Genomic DNA, 9,620 nt, shown 5'->3' with positions numbered 1-9,620 from the left:
CCCTCGGAGTTTCCCTTTTCTCCCGGCCCGACCGAGGGAACTCGCTCGGTGGGCCGGTGCGTCGATGCCGCTGCCCGGATCGCGCCGAACGCCTGCGGACCTGCTGCGCTGCTTCTTTTCCTTATATCCATTCTTTAGCATCACCATGTCGGGTGCGATCATACCAGCACTAATGCACCGGATCCCATCAGAACTCCGAAGTTAAGCGTGCTTGGGCGAGAGTAGTACTAGGATGGGTGACCTCCTGGGAAGTCCTCGTGTTGCACCCCTTTTTTTTTTTTTTTTTCCTCTCTTTCCCCGCGCCTTTCACCCTCGGAGTTTCCCTTTTCTCCCGGCCCGACCGAGGGAACTCGCTCGGTGGGCCGGTGCGTCGATGCCGCTGCCCGGATCGCGCCGAACGCATGCGGACCTGCTGCGCTGCTTCTTTTCCTTATATCCATTCTTTAGCATCACCATGTCGGGTGCGATCATACCAGCACTAATGCACCGGATCCCATCAGAACTCCGAAGTTAAGCGTGCTTGGGCGAGAGTAGTACTAGGATGGGTGACCTCCTGGGAAGTCCTCGTGTTGCACCCCTTTTTTTTTTTTTTTTCCTCTCTTTCCCCGCGCCTTTCACCCTCGGAGTTTCCCTTTTCTCCCGGCCCGACCGAGGGAACTCGCTCGGTGGGCCGGTGCGTCGATGCCGCTGCCCGGATCGCGCCGAACGCATGCGGACCTGCTGCGCTGCTTCTTTTCCTTATATCCATTCTTTAGCATCACCATGTCGGGTGCGATCATACCAGCACTAATGCACCGGATCCCATCAGAACTCCGAAGTTAAGCGTGCTTGGGCGAGAGTAGTACTAGGATGGGTGACCTCCTGGGAAGTCCTCGTGTTGCACCCCTTTTTTTTTTTTTTTTCCTCTCTTTCCCCGCGCCTTTTACCCTCGGAGTTTCCCTTTTCTCCCGGCCCGACCGAGGGAACTCGCTCGGTGGGCCGGTGCGTCGATGCCGCTGCCCGGATCGCGCCGAACGCCTGCGGACCTGCTGCGCTGCTTCTTTTCCTTATATCCATTCTTTAGCATCACCATGTCGGGTGCGATCATACCAGCACTTATGCACCGGATCCCATCAGAACTCCGAAGTTAAGCGTGCTTGGGCGAGAGTAGTACTAGGATGGGTGACTTCCTGGGAAGTCCTCGTGTTGCACCCCTTTTTTTTTTTTTTTTTCCTCTCTTTCCCCGCGCCTTTCACCCTCGGAGTTTCCCTTTTCTCCCGGCCCGACCGAGGGAACTCGCTCGGTGGGCCGGTGCGTCGATGCCACTGCCCGGATCGCGCCGAACGCCTGCGGACCTGCTGCGCTGCTTCTTTTCCTTATATCCATTCTTTAGCATCACCATGTCGGGTGCGATCATACCAGCACTAATGCACCGGATCCCATCAGAACTCCGAAGTTAAACGTGCTTGGGCGAGAGTAGTACTAGGATGGGTGACCTCCTGGGAAGTCCTCGTGTTGCACCCTTTTTTTTTTTTTTTTTCCTCTCTTTCCCCGCGCCTTTCACCCTCGGAGTTTCCCTTTTATCCCGGCCCGACCGAGGGAACTCGCTCGGTGGGACGGTGCGTCGATGCCGCTGCCCGGATCGCGCCGAACGCATGCGGACCTGCTGCGCTGCTTCTTTTCCTTATATCCATTCTTTAGCATCACCATGTCAGGTGCGATCATACCAGCACTAATGCACCGGATCCCATCAGAACTCCGAAGTTAAGCGTGCTTGGGCGAGAGTAGTACTAGGATGGGTGACCTCCTGGGAAGTCCTCGTGTTGCACCCTTTTTTTTTTTTTTTTCCTCTCTTTCCCCGCGCCTTTCACCCTCGGAGTTTCCCTTTTCTCCCAGCCCGACCGAGGGAACTCGCTCGGTGGGCCGGTGCGTCGATGCCGCTGCCCGGATCGCGCCGAACGCATGCGGACCTGCTGCGCTGCTTCTTTTCCTTATATCCATTCTTTAGCATCACCATGTCGGGTGCGATCATACCAGCACTAATGCACCGGATCCCATCAGAACTCCGAAGTTAAGCGTGCTTGGGCGAGAGTAGTACTAGGATGGGTGACCTCTTGGGAAGTCCTCGTGTTGCACCCCTTTTTTTTTTTTTTTTCCTCTCTTTCCCCGCGCCTTTCACCCTCGGAGTTTCCCTTTTCTCCCGGCCCGACCGAGGGAACTCGCTCGGTGGGCCGGTGCGTCGATGCCGCTGCCCGGATCGCGCCGAACGCATGCGGACCTGCTGCGCTGCTTCTTTTCCTTATATCCATTCTTTAGCATCACCATGTCGGGTGCGATCATACCAGCACTAATGCATCGGATCCCATCAGAACTCCGAAGTTAAGCGTGCTTGGGCGAGAGTAGTACTAGGATGGGTGACCTCCTGGGAAGTCCTCGTGTTGCACCCTTTTTTTTTTTTTTTTCCTCTCTTTCCCCGCGCCTTTCACCCTCGGAGTTTCCCTTTTCTCCCGGCCCGACCGAGGGAACTCGCTCGGTGGGCCGGTGCGTCGATGCCGCTGCCCGGATCGCGCCGAACGCATGCGGACCTGCTGCGCTGCTTCTTTTCCTTATATCCATTCTTTAGCATCACCATGTCGGGTGCGATCATACCAGCACTAATGCACCGGATCCCATCAGAACTCCGAAGTTAAGCGTGCTTGGGCGAGAGTAGTACTAGGATGGGTGACCTCTTGGGAAGTCCTCGTGTTGCACCCCTTTTTTTTTTTTTTTTTCCTCTCTTTCCCCGCGCCTTTCACCCTCGGAGTTTCCCTTTTCTCCCGGCCCGACCGAGGGAACTCGCTCGGTGGGCCGGTGCGTCGATGCCGCTGCCCGGATCGCGCCGAACGCATGCGGACCTGCTGCGCTGCTTCTTTTCCTTATATCCATTCTTTAGCATCACCATGTCGGGTGCGATCATACCAGCACTAATGCACCGGATCCCATCAGAACTCCGAAGTTAAGCGTGCTTGGGCGAGAGTAGTACTAGGATGGGTGACCTCCTGGGAAGTCCTCGTGTTGCACCCTTTTTTTTTTTTTTTTCCTCTCTTTCCCCGCGCCTTTCACCCTCGGAGTTTCCCTTTTCTTCCGGCCCGACCGAGGGAACTCGCTCGGTGGGCCGGTGCATCGATGCCGCTGCCCGGATCGCGCCGAACGCATGCGGACCTGCTGCGCTGCTTCTTTTCCTTATATCCATTCTTTAGCATCACCATGTCGGGTGCGATCATACCAGCACTAATGCACCGGATCCCATCAGAACTCCGAAGTTAAGCGTGCTTGGGCGAGAGTAGTACTAGGATGGGTGACCTCCTGGGAAGTCCTCGTGTTGCACCCCTTTTTTTTTTTTTTTTCCTCTCTTTCCCCGCGCCTTTCACCCTCGGAGTTTCCCTTTTCTCCCGGCCCGACCGAGGGAACTCGCTCGGTGGGCCGGTGCGTCGATGCCGCTGCCCGGATCGCGCCGAACGCATGCGGACCTGCTGCGCTGCTTCTTTTCCTTATATCCATTCTTTAGCATCACCATGTCGGGTGCGATCATACCAGCACTAATGCACCGGATCCCATCAGAACTCCGAAGTTAAGCGTGCTTGGGCGAGAGTAGTACTAGGATGGGTGACCTCCTGGGAAGTCCTCGTGTTGCACCCCTTTTTTTTTTTTTTTTCCTCTCTTTCCCCGCGCCTTTCACCCTCGGAGTTTCCCTTTTCTCCCGGCCCGACCGAGGGAACTCGCTCGGTGGGCCGGTGCGTCGATGCCGCTGCCCGGATCGCGCCGAACGCATGCGGACCTGCTGCGCTGCTTCTTTTCCTTATATCCATTCTTTAGCATCACCATGTCGGGTGCGATCATACCAGCACTAATGCACCGGATCCCATCAGAACTCCGAAGTTAAGCGTGCTTGGGCGAGAGTAGTACTAGGATGGGTGACCTCCTGGGAAGTCCTCGTGTTGCACCCCTTTTTTTTTTTTTTTTCCTCTCTTTCCCCGCGCCTTTCACCCTCGGAGTTTCCCTTTTCTCCCGGCCCGACCGAGGGAACTCGCTCGGTGGGCCGGTGCGTCGATGCCGCTGCCCGGATCGCGCCGAACGCATGCGGACCTGCTGCGCTGCTTCTTTTCCTTATATCCATTCTTTAGCATCACCATGTCGGGTGCGATCATACCAGCACTAATGCACCGGATCCCATCAGAACTCCGAAGTTAAGCGTGCTTGGGCGAGAGTAGTACTAGGATGGGTGACCTCCTGGGAAGTCCTCGTGTTGCACCCCTTTTTTTTTTTTTTTTCCTCTCTTTCCCCGCGCCTTTCACCCTCGGAGTTTCCCTTTTCTCCCGGCCCGACCGAGGGAACTCGCTCGGTGGGCCGGTGCGTCGATGCCGCTGCCCGGATCGCGCCGAACGCCTGCGGACCTGCTGCGCTGCTTCTTTTCCTTATATCCATTCTTTAGCATCACCATGTCGGGTGCGATCATACCAGCACTAATGCACCGGATCCCATCAGAACTCCGAAGTTAAACGTGCTTGGGCGAGAGTAGTACTAGGATGGGTGACCTCCTGGGAAGTCCTCGTGTTGCACCCCTTTTTTTTTTTTTTTTCCTCTCTTTCCCCGCGCCTTTCACCCTCGGAGTTTCCCTTTTCTCCCGGCCCGACCGAGGGAACTCGCTCGGTGGGCCGGTGCGTCGATGCCGCTGCCCGGATCGCGCCGAACGCCTGCGGACCTGCTGCGCTGCTTCTTTTCCTTATATCCATTCTTTAGCATCACCATGTCGGGTGCGATCATACCAGCACTAATGCACCGGATCCCATCAGAACTCCGAAGTTAAGCGTGCTTGGGCGAGAGTAGTACTAGGATGGGTGACCTCCTGGGAAGTCCTCGTGTTGCACCCCTTTTTTTTTTTTTTTTTCCTCTCTTTCCCCGCGCCTTTTACCCTCGGAGTTTCCCTTTTCTCCCGGCCCGACCGAGGGAACTCGCTCGGTGGGCCGGTGCGTCGATGCCGCTGCCCGGATCGAGCCGAACGCATGCGGACCTGCTGCGCTGCTTCTTTTCCTTATATCCATTCTTTAGCATCACCATGTCGGGTGCGATCATACCAGCACTAATGCACCGGATCCCATCAGAACTCCGAAGTTAAGCGTGCTTGGGCGAGAGTAGTACTAGGATGGGTGACCTCCTGGGAAGTCCTCGTGTTGCACCCCTTTTTTTTTTTTTTCCTCTCTTTCCCCGCGCCTTTCACCCTCGGAGTTTCCCTTTTCTCCCGGCCCGACCGAGGGAACTCGCTCGGTGGGCCGGTGCGTCGATGCCGCTGCCCGGATCGCGCCGAACGCATGCGGACCTGCTGCGCTGCTTCTTTTCCTTATATCCATTCTTTAGCATCACCATGTCGGGTGCGATCATACCAGCACTAATGCACCGGATCCCATCAGAACTCCGAAGTTAAGCGTGCTTGGGCGAGAGTAGTACTAGGATGGGTGACCTCCTGGGAAGTCCTCGTGTTGCACCCCTTTTTTTTTTTTTTTCCTCTCTTTCCCCGCGCCTTTTACCCTCGGAGTTTCCCTTTTCTCCCGGCCCGACCGAGGGAACTCGCTCGGTGGGCCGGTGCGTCGATGCCGCTGCCCGGATCGCGCCGAACGCCTGCGGACCTGCTGCGCTGCTTCTTTTCCTTATATCCATTCTTTAGCATCACCATGTCGGGTGCGATCATACCAGCACTTATGCACCGGATCCCATCAGAACTCCGAAGTTAAGCGTGCTTGGGCGAGAGTAGTACTAGGATGGGTGACTTCCTGGGAAGTCCTCGTGTTGCACCCCTTTTTTTTTTTTTTTTTCCTCTCTTTCCCCGCGCCTTTCACCCTCGGAGTTTCCCTTTTCTCCCGGCCCGACCGAGGGAACTCGCTCGGTGGGCCGGTGCGTCGATGCCGCTGCCCGGATCGCGCCGAACGCCTGCGGACCTGCTGCGCTGCTTCTTTTCCTTATATCCATTCTTTAGCATCACCATGTCGGGTGCGATCATACCAGCACTAATGCACCGGATCCCATCAGAACTCCGAAGTTAAACGTGCTTGGGCGAGAGTAGTACTAGGATGGGTGACCTCCTGGGAAGTCCTCGTGTTGCACCCCTTTTTTTTTTTTTTTTTCCTCTCTTTCCCCGCGCCTTTCACCCTCGGAGTTTCCCTTTTCTCCCGGCCCGACCGAGGGAACTCGCTCGGTGGGCCGGTGCGTCGATGCCGCTGCCCGGATCGCGCCGAACGCATGCGGACCTGCTGCGCTGCTTCTTTTCCTTATATCCATTCTTTAGCATCACCATGTCGGGTGCGATCATACCAGCACTAATGCACCGGATCCCATCAGAACTCCGAAGTTAAGCGTGCTTGGGCGAGAGTAGTACTAGGATGGGTGACCTCCTGGGAAGTCCTCGTGTTGCACCCCTTTTTTTTTTTTTTTCCTCTCTTTCCCCGCGCCTTTTACCCTCGGAGTTTCCCTTTTCTCCCGGCCCGACCGAGGGAACTCGCTCGGTGGGCCGGTGCGTCGATGCCGCTGCCCGGATCGCGCCGAACGCCTGCGGACCTGCTGCGCTGCTTCTTTTCCTTATATCCATTCTTTAGCATCACCATGTGCGGTGCGATCATACCAGCACTAATGCACTGGATCCCATCAGAACTCCGAAGTTAAGCGTGCTTGGGCGAGAGTAGTACTAGGATGGGTGACCTCCTGGGAAGTCCTCGTGTTGCACCCCTTTTTTTTTTTTTTTTCCTCTCTTTCCCCGCGCCTTTCACCCTCGGAGTTTCCCTTTTATCCCGGCCCGACCGAGGGAACTCGCTCGGTGGGACGGTGCGTCGATGCCGCTGCCCGGATCGCGCCGAACGCATGCGGACCTGCTGCGCTGCTTCTTTTCCTTATATCCATTCTTTAGCATCACCATGTCGGGTGCGATCATACCAGCACTAATGCACCGGATCCCATCAGAACTCCGAAGTCCTCGTGTTGCACCCCTTTTTTTTTTTTTTTTCCTCTCTTTCCCCGCGCCTTTCACCCTCGGAGTTTCCCTTTTATCCCGGCCCGACCGAGGGAACTCGCTCGGTGGGACGGTGCGTCGATGCCGCTGCCCGGATCGCGCCGAACGCATGCGGACCTGCTGCGCTGCTTCTTTTCCTTATATCCATTCTTTAGCATCACCATGTCAGGTGCGATCATACCAGCACTAATGCACCGGATCCCATCAGAACTCCGAAGTTAAGCGTGCTTGGGCGAGAGTAGTACTAGGATGGGTGACCTCCTGGGAAGTCCTCGTGTTGCACCCCTTTTTTTTTTTTTTTTCCTCTCTTTCCCCGCGCCTTTCACCCTCGGAGTTTCCCTTTTCTCCCGGCCCGACCGAGGGAACTCGCTCGGTGGGCCGGTGCGTCGATGCCGCTGCCCGGATCGCGCCGAACGCCTGCGGACCTGCTGCGCTGCTTCTTTTCCTTATATCCATTCTTTAGCATCACCATGTCGGGTGCGATCATACCAGCACTAATGCACCGGATCCCATCAGAACTCCGAAGTTAAGCGTGCTTGGGCGAGAGTAGTACTAGGATGGGTGACCTCCTGGGAAGTCCTCGTGTTGCACCCCTTTTTTTTTTTTTTTCCTCTCTTTCCCCGCGCCTTTCACCCTCGGAGTTTCCCTTTTCTCCCGGCCCGACCGAGGGAACTCGCCCGGATCGCGCCGAACGAATGCGGACCTGCTGCGCTGCTTCTTTTCCTTATATCCATTCTTTAGCATCACCATGTCGGGTGCGATCATACCAGCACTAATGCACCGGATCCCATCAGAACTCCGAAGTTAAGCGTGCTTGGGCGAGAGTAGTACTAGGATGGGTGACCTCCTGGGAAGTCCTCGTGTTGCACCCCTTTTTTTTTTTTTTTCCTCTCTTTCCCCGCGCCTTTTACCCTCGGAGTTTCCCTTTTCTCCCGGCCCGACCGAGGGAACTCGCTCGGTGGGCCTGTGCGTCGATGCCGCTGCCCGGATCGCGCCGAACGCCTGCGGACCTGCTGCGCTGCTTCTTTTCCTTATATCCATTCTTTAGCATCACCATGTCGGGTGCGATCATACCAGCACTTATGCACCGGATCCCATCAGAACTCCGAAGTTAAGCGTGCTTGGGCGAGAGTAGTACTAGGATGGGTGACTTCCTGGGAAGTCCTCGTGTTGCACCCCTTTTTTTTTTTTTTTTTCCTCTCTTTCCCCGCGCCTTTCACCCTCGGAGTTTCCCTTTTCTCCCGGCCCGACCGAGGGAACTCGCTCGGTGGGCCGGTGCGTCGATGCCGCTGCCCGGATCGCGCCGAACGCCTGCGGACCTGCTGCGCTGCTTCTTTTCCTTATATCCATTCTTTAGCATCACCATGTCGGGTGCGATCATACCAGCACTAATGCACCGGATCCCATCAGAACTCCGAAGTTAAACGTGCTTGGGCGAGAGTAGTACTAGGATGGGTGACCTCCTGGGAAGTCCTCGTGTTGCACCCCTTTTTTTTTTTTTTTTTCCTCTCTTTCCCCGCGCCTTTCACCCTCGGAGTTTCCCTTTTCTCCCGGCCCGACCGAGGGAACTCGCTCGGTGGGCCGGTGCGTCGATGCCGCTGCCCGGATCGCGCCGAACGCATGCGGACCTGCTGCGCTGCTTCTTTTCCTTATATCCATTCTTTAGCATCACCATGTCGGGTGCGATCATACCAGCACTAATGCACCGGATCCCATCAGAACTCCGAAGTTAAGCGTGCTTGGGCGAGAGTAGTACTAGGATGGGTGACCTCCTGGGAAGTCCTCGTGTTGCACCCCTTTTTTTTTTTTTTTCCTCTCTTTCCCCGCGCCTTTTACCCTCGGAGTTTCCCTTTTCTCCCGGCCCGACCGAGGGAACTCGCTCGGTGGGCCGGTGCGTCGATGCCGCTGCCCGGATCGCGCCGAACGCCTGCGGACCTGCTGCGCTGCTTCTTTTCCTTATATCCATTCTTTAGCATCACCATGTGCGGTGCGATCATACCAGCACTAATGCACTGGATCCCATCAGAACTCCGAAGTTAAGCGTGCTTGGGCGAGAGTAGTACTAGGATGGGTGACCTCCTGGGAAGTCCTCGTGTTGCACCCCTTTTTTTTTTTTTTTTCCTCTCTTTCCCCGCGCCTTTCACCCTCGGAGTTTCCCTTTTATCCCGGCCCGACCGAGGGAACTCGCTCGGTGGGACGGTGCGTCGATGCCGCTGCCCGGATCGCGCCGAACGCATGCGGACCTGCTGCGCTGCTTCTTTTCCTTATATCCATTCTTTAGCATCACCATGTCGGGTGCGATCATACCAGCACTAATGCACCGGATCCCATCAAAACTCCGAAGTTAAGCGTGCTTGGGCGAGAGTAGTACTAGGATGGGTGACCTCCTGGGAAGTCCTCGTGTTGCACCCTTTTTTTTTTTTTTTTTTTCCTCTCTTTCCCCGCGCCTTTCACCCTCGGAGTTTCCCTTTTCTCCCAGCCCGACCGAGGGAACTCGCTCGGTGGGCCGGTGCGTCGATGCCGCTGCCCGGATCGCGCCGAACGCATGCGGACCTGCTGCGCTGCTTCTTTTCCTTATATCCATTCTTTAGCATCACCATGTCGG

General features: G+C 56.2%; 30 non-coding genes across 30 annotated transcripts; all 30 read left to right on the top strand.

Moving 5' to 3' along the window:
- The first annotated feature begins 150 nt into the window (after window positions 1-150).
- Window positions 151-269, top strand: LOC132803042 (5S ribosomal RNA). The gene has a single exon (XR_009638148.1). It is a non-coding gene; the product is annotated as a 5S ribosomal RNA (ribosomal RNA).
- A 190-nt stretch (window positions 270-459) lies between these two features.
- On the top strand, window positions 460-578 carry LOC132803041 (5S ribosomal RNA). Its single transcript, XR_009638147.1, has one exon. It is a non-coding gene; the product is annotated as a 5S ribosomal RNA (ribosomal RNA).
- Window positions 579-767: 189 nt separating this feature from the next.
- On the top strand, window positions 768-886 carry LOC132803040 (5S ribosomal RNA). The gene has a single exon (XR_009638146.1). It is a non-coding gene; the product is annotated as a 5S ribosomal RNA (ribosomal RNA).
- A 189-nt stretch (window positions 887-1,075) lies between these two features.
- Window positions 1,076-1,194, top strand: LOC132801715 (5S ribosomal RNA). Its single transcript, XR_009636835.1, has one exon. It is a non-coding gene; the product is annotated as a 5S ribosomal RNA (ribosomal RNA).
- Window positions 1,195-1,384: 190 nt separating this feature from the next.
- On the top strand, window positions 1,385-1,503 carry LOC132801420 (5S ribosomal RNA). Its single transcript, XR_009636536.1, has one exon. It is a non-coding gene; the product is annotated as a 5S ribosomal RNA (ribosomal RNA).
- A 189-nt stretch (window positions 1,504-1,692) lies between these two features.
- On the top strand, window positions 1,693-1,811 carry LOC132801577 (5S ribosomal RNA). The gene has a single exon (XR_009636694.1). It is a non-coding gene; the product is annotated as a 5S ribosomal RNA (ribosomal RNA).
- A 188-nt stretch (window positions 1,812-1,999) lies between these two features.
- On the top strand, window positions 2,000-2,118 carry LOC132801250 (5S ribosomal RNA). Its single transcript, XR_009636366.1, has one exon. It is a non-coding gene; the product is annotated as a 5S ribosomal RNA (ribosomal RNA).
- A 189-nt stretch (window positions 2,119-2,307) lies between these two features.
- On the top strand, window positions 2,308-2,426 carry LOC132801686 (5S ribosomal RNA). Its single transcript, XR_009636806.1, has one exon. It is a non-coding gene; the product is annotated as a 5S ribosomal RNA (ribosomal RNA).
- Window positions 2,427-2,614: 188 nt separating this feature from the next.
- LOC132801249 (5S ribosomal RNA) lies at window positions 2,615-2,733 on the top strand. The gene has a single exon (XR_009636365.1). It is a non-coding gene; the product is annotated as a 5S ribosomal RNA (ribosomal RNA).
- Window positions 2,734-2,923: 190 nt separating this feature from the next.
- On the top strand, window positions 2,924-3,042 carry LOC132801169 (5S ribosomal RNA). The gene has a single exon (XR_009636285.1). It is a non-coding gene; the product is annotated as a 5S ribosomal RNA (ribosomal RNA).
- Window positions 3,043-3,230: 188 nt separating this feature from the next.
- On the top strand, window positions 3,231-3,349 carry LOC132803038 (5S ribosomal RNA). Its single transcript, XR_009638144.1, has one exon. It is a non-coding gene; the product is annotated as a 5S ribosomal RNA (ribosomal RNA).
- A 189-nt stretch (window positions 3,350-3,538) lies between these two features.
- Window positions 3,539-3,657, top strand: LOC132803037 (5S ribosomal RNA). The gene has a single exon (XR_009638143.1). It is a non-coding gene; the product is annotated as a 5S ribosomal RNA (ribosomal RNA).
- A 189-nt stretch (window positions 3,658-3,846) lies between these two features.
- Window positions 3,847-3,965, top strand: LOC132803036 (5S ribosomal RNA). Its single transcript, XR_009638142.1, has one exon. It is a non-coding gene; the product is annotated as a 5S ribosomal RNA (ribosomal RNA).
- Window positions 3,966-4,154: 189 nt separating this feature from the next.
- On the top strand, window positions 4,155-4,273 carry LOC132803035 (5S ribosomal RNA). The gene has a single exon (XR_009638141.1). It is a non-coding gene; the product is annotated as a 5S ribosomal RNA (ribosomal RNA).
- Window positions 4,274-4,462: 189 nt separating this feature from the next.
- Window positions 4,463-4,581, top strand: LOC132801358 (5S ribosomal RNA). Its single transcript, XR_009636474.1, has one exon. It is a non-coding gene; the product is annotated as a 5S ribosomal RNA (ribosomal RNA).
- A 189-nt stretch (window positions 4,582-4,770) lies between these two features.
- LOC132803034 (5S ribosomal RNA) lies at window positions 4,771-4,889 on the top strand. The gene has a single exon (XR_009638140.1). It is a non-coding gene; the product is annotated as a 5S ribosomal RNA (ribosomal RNA).
- A 190-nt stretch (window positions 4,890-5,079) lies between these two features.
- On the top strand, window positions 5,080-5,198 carry LOC132803033 (5S ribosomal RNA). The gene has a single exon (XR_009638139.1). It is a non-coding gene; the product is annotated as a 5S ribosomal RNA (ribosomal RNA).
- Window positions 5,199-5,385: 187 nt separating this feature from the next.
- LOC132803032 (5S ribosomal RNA) lies at window positions 5,386-5,504 on the top strand. The gene has a single exon (XR_009638138.1). It is a non-coding gene; the product is annotated as a 5S ribosomal RNA (ribosomal RNA).
- A 188-nt stretch (window positions 5,505-5,692) lies between these two features.
- LOC132801714 (5S ribosomal RNA) lies at window positions 5,693-5,811 on the top strand. The gene has a single exon (XR_009636834.1). It is a non-coding gene; the product is annotated as a 5S ribosomal RNA (ribosomal RNA).
- Window positions 5,812-6,001: 190 nt separating this feature from the next.
- LOC132801357 (5S ribosomal RNA) lies at window positions 6,002-6,120 on the top strand. Its single transcript, XR_009636473.1, has one exon. It is a non-coding gene; the product is annotated as a 5S ribosomal RNA (ribosomal RNA).
- Window positions 6,121-6,310: 190 nt separating this feature from the next.
- Window positions 6,311-6,429, top strand: LOC132803031 (5S ribosomal RNA). Its single transcript, XR_009638137.1, has one exon. It is a non-coding gene; the product is annotated as a 5S ribosomal RNA (ribosomal RNA).
- A 188-nt stretch (window positions 6,430-6,617) lies between these two features.
- On the top strand, window positions 6,618-6,736 carry LOC132801923 (5S ribosomal RNA). Its single transcript, XR_009637044.1, has one exon. It is a non-coding gene; the product is annotated as a 5S ribosomal RNA (ribosomal RNA).
- A 446-nt stretch (window positions 6,737-7,182) lies between these two features.
- LOC132801519 (5S ribosomal RNA) lies at window positions 7,183-7,301 on the top strand. The gene has a single exon (XR_009636635.1). It is a non-coding gene; the product is annotated as a 5S ribosomal RNA (ribosomal RNA).
- A 189-nt stretch (window positions 7,302-7,490) lies between these two features.
- Window positions 7,491-7,609, top strand: LOC132803030 (5S ribosomal RNA). Its single transcript, XR_009638136.1, has one exon. It is a non-coding gene; the product is annotated as a 5S ribosomal RNA (ribosomal RNA).
- A 159-nt stretch (window positions 7,610-7,768) lies between these two features.
- LOC132803029 (5S ribosomal RNA) lies at window positions 7,769-7,887 on the top strand. The gene has a single exon (XR_009638135.1). It is a non-coding gene; the product is annotated as a 5S ribosomal RNA (ribosomal RNA).
- A 188-nt stretch (window positions 7,888-8,075) lies between these two features.
- On the top strand, window positions 8,076-8,194 carry LOC132801713 (5S ribosomal RNA). Its single transcript, XR_009636833.1, has one exon. It is a non-coding gene; the product is annotated as a 5S ribosomal RNA (ribosomal RNA).
- Window positions 8,195-8,384: 190 nt separating this feature from the next.
- On the top strand, window positions 8,385-8,503 carry LOC132801356 (5S ribosomal RNA). The gene has a single exon (XR_009636472.1). It is a non-coding gene; the product is annotated as a 5S ribosomal RNA (ribosomal RNA).
- Window positions 8,504-8,693: 190 nt separating this feature from the next.
- On the top strand, window positions 8,694-8,812 carry LOC132803027 (5S ribosomal RNA). The gene has a single exon (XR_009638133.1). It is a non-coding gene; the product is annotated as a 5S ribosomal RNA (ribosomal RNA).
- Window positions 8,813-9,000: 188 nt separating this feature from the next.
- On the top strand, window positions 9,001-9,119 carry LOC132801922 (5S ribosomal RNA). The gene has a single exon (XR_009637043.1). It is a non-coding gene; the product is annotated as a 5S ribosomal RNA (ribosomal RNA).
- A 189-nt stretch (window positions 9,120-9,308) lies between these two features.
- LOC132801849 (5S ribosomal RNA) lies at window positions 9,309-9,427 on the top strand. The gene has a single exon (XR_009636970.1). It is a non-coding gene; the product is annotated as a 5S ribosomal RNA (ribosomal RNA).
- The last annotated feature ends 193 nt before the right edge of the window (window positions 9,428-9,620 follow it).

This window comes from Ziziphus jujuba, chromosome 2, assembly GCF_031755915.1.
Source record: "Ziziphus jujuba cultivar Dongzao chromosome 2, ASM3175591v1".
NCBI lineage: Eukaryota > Viridiplantae > Streptophyta > Magnoliopsida > Rosales > Rhamnaceae > Ziziphus > Ziziphus jujuba.
Note: the sequence above shows the minus strand (reverse complement) of the source record. Positions and strands in the feature narration are given on the sequence as shown.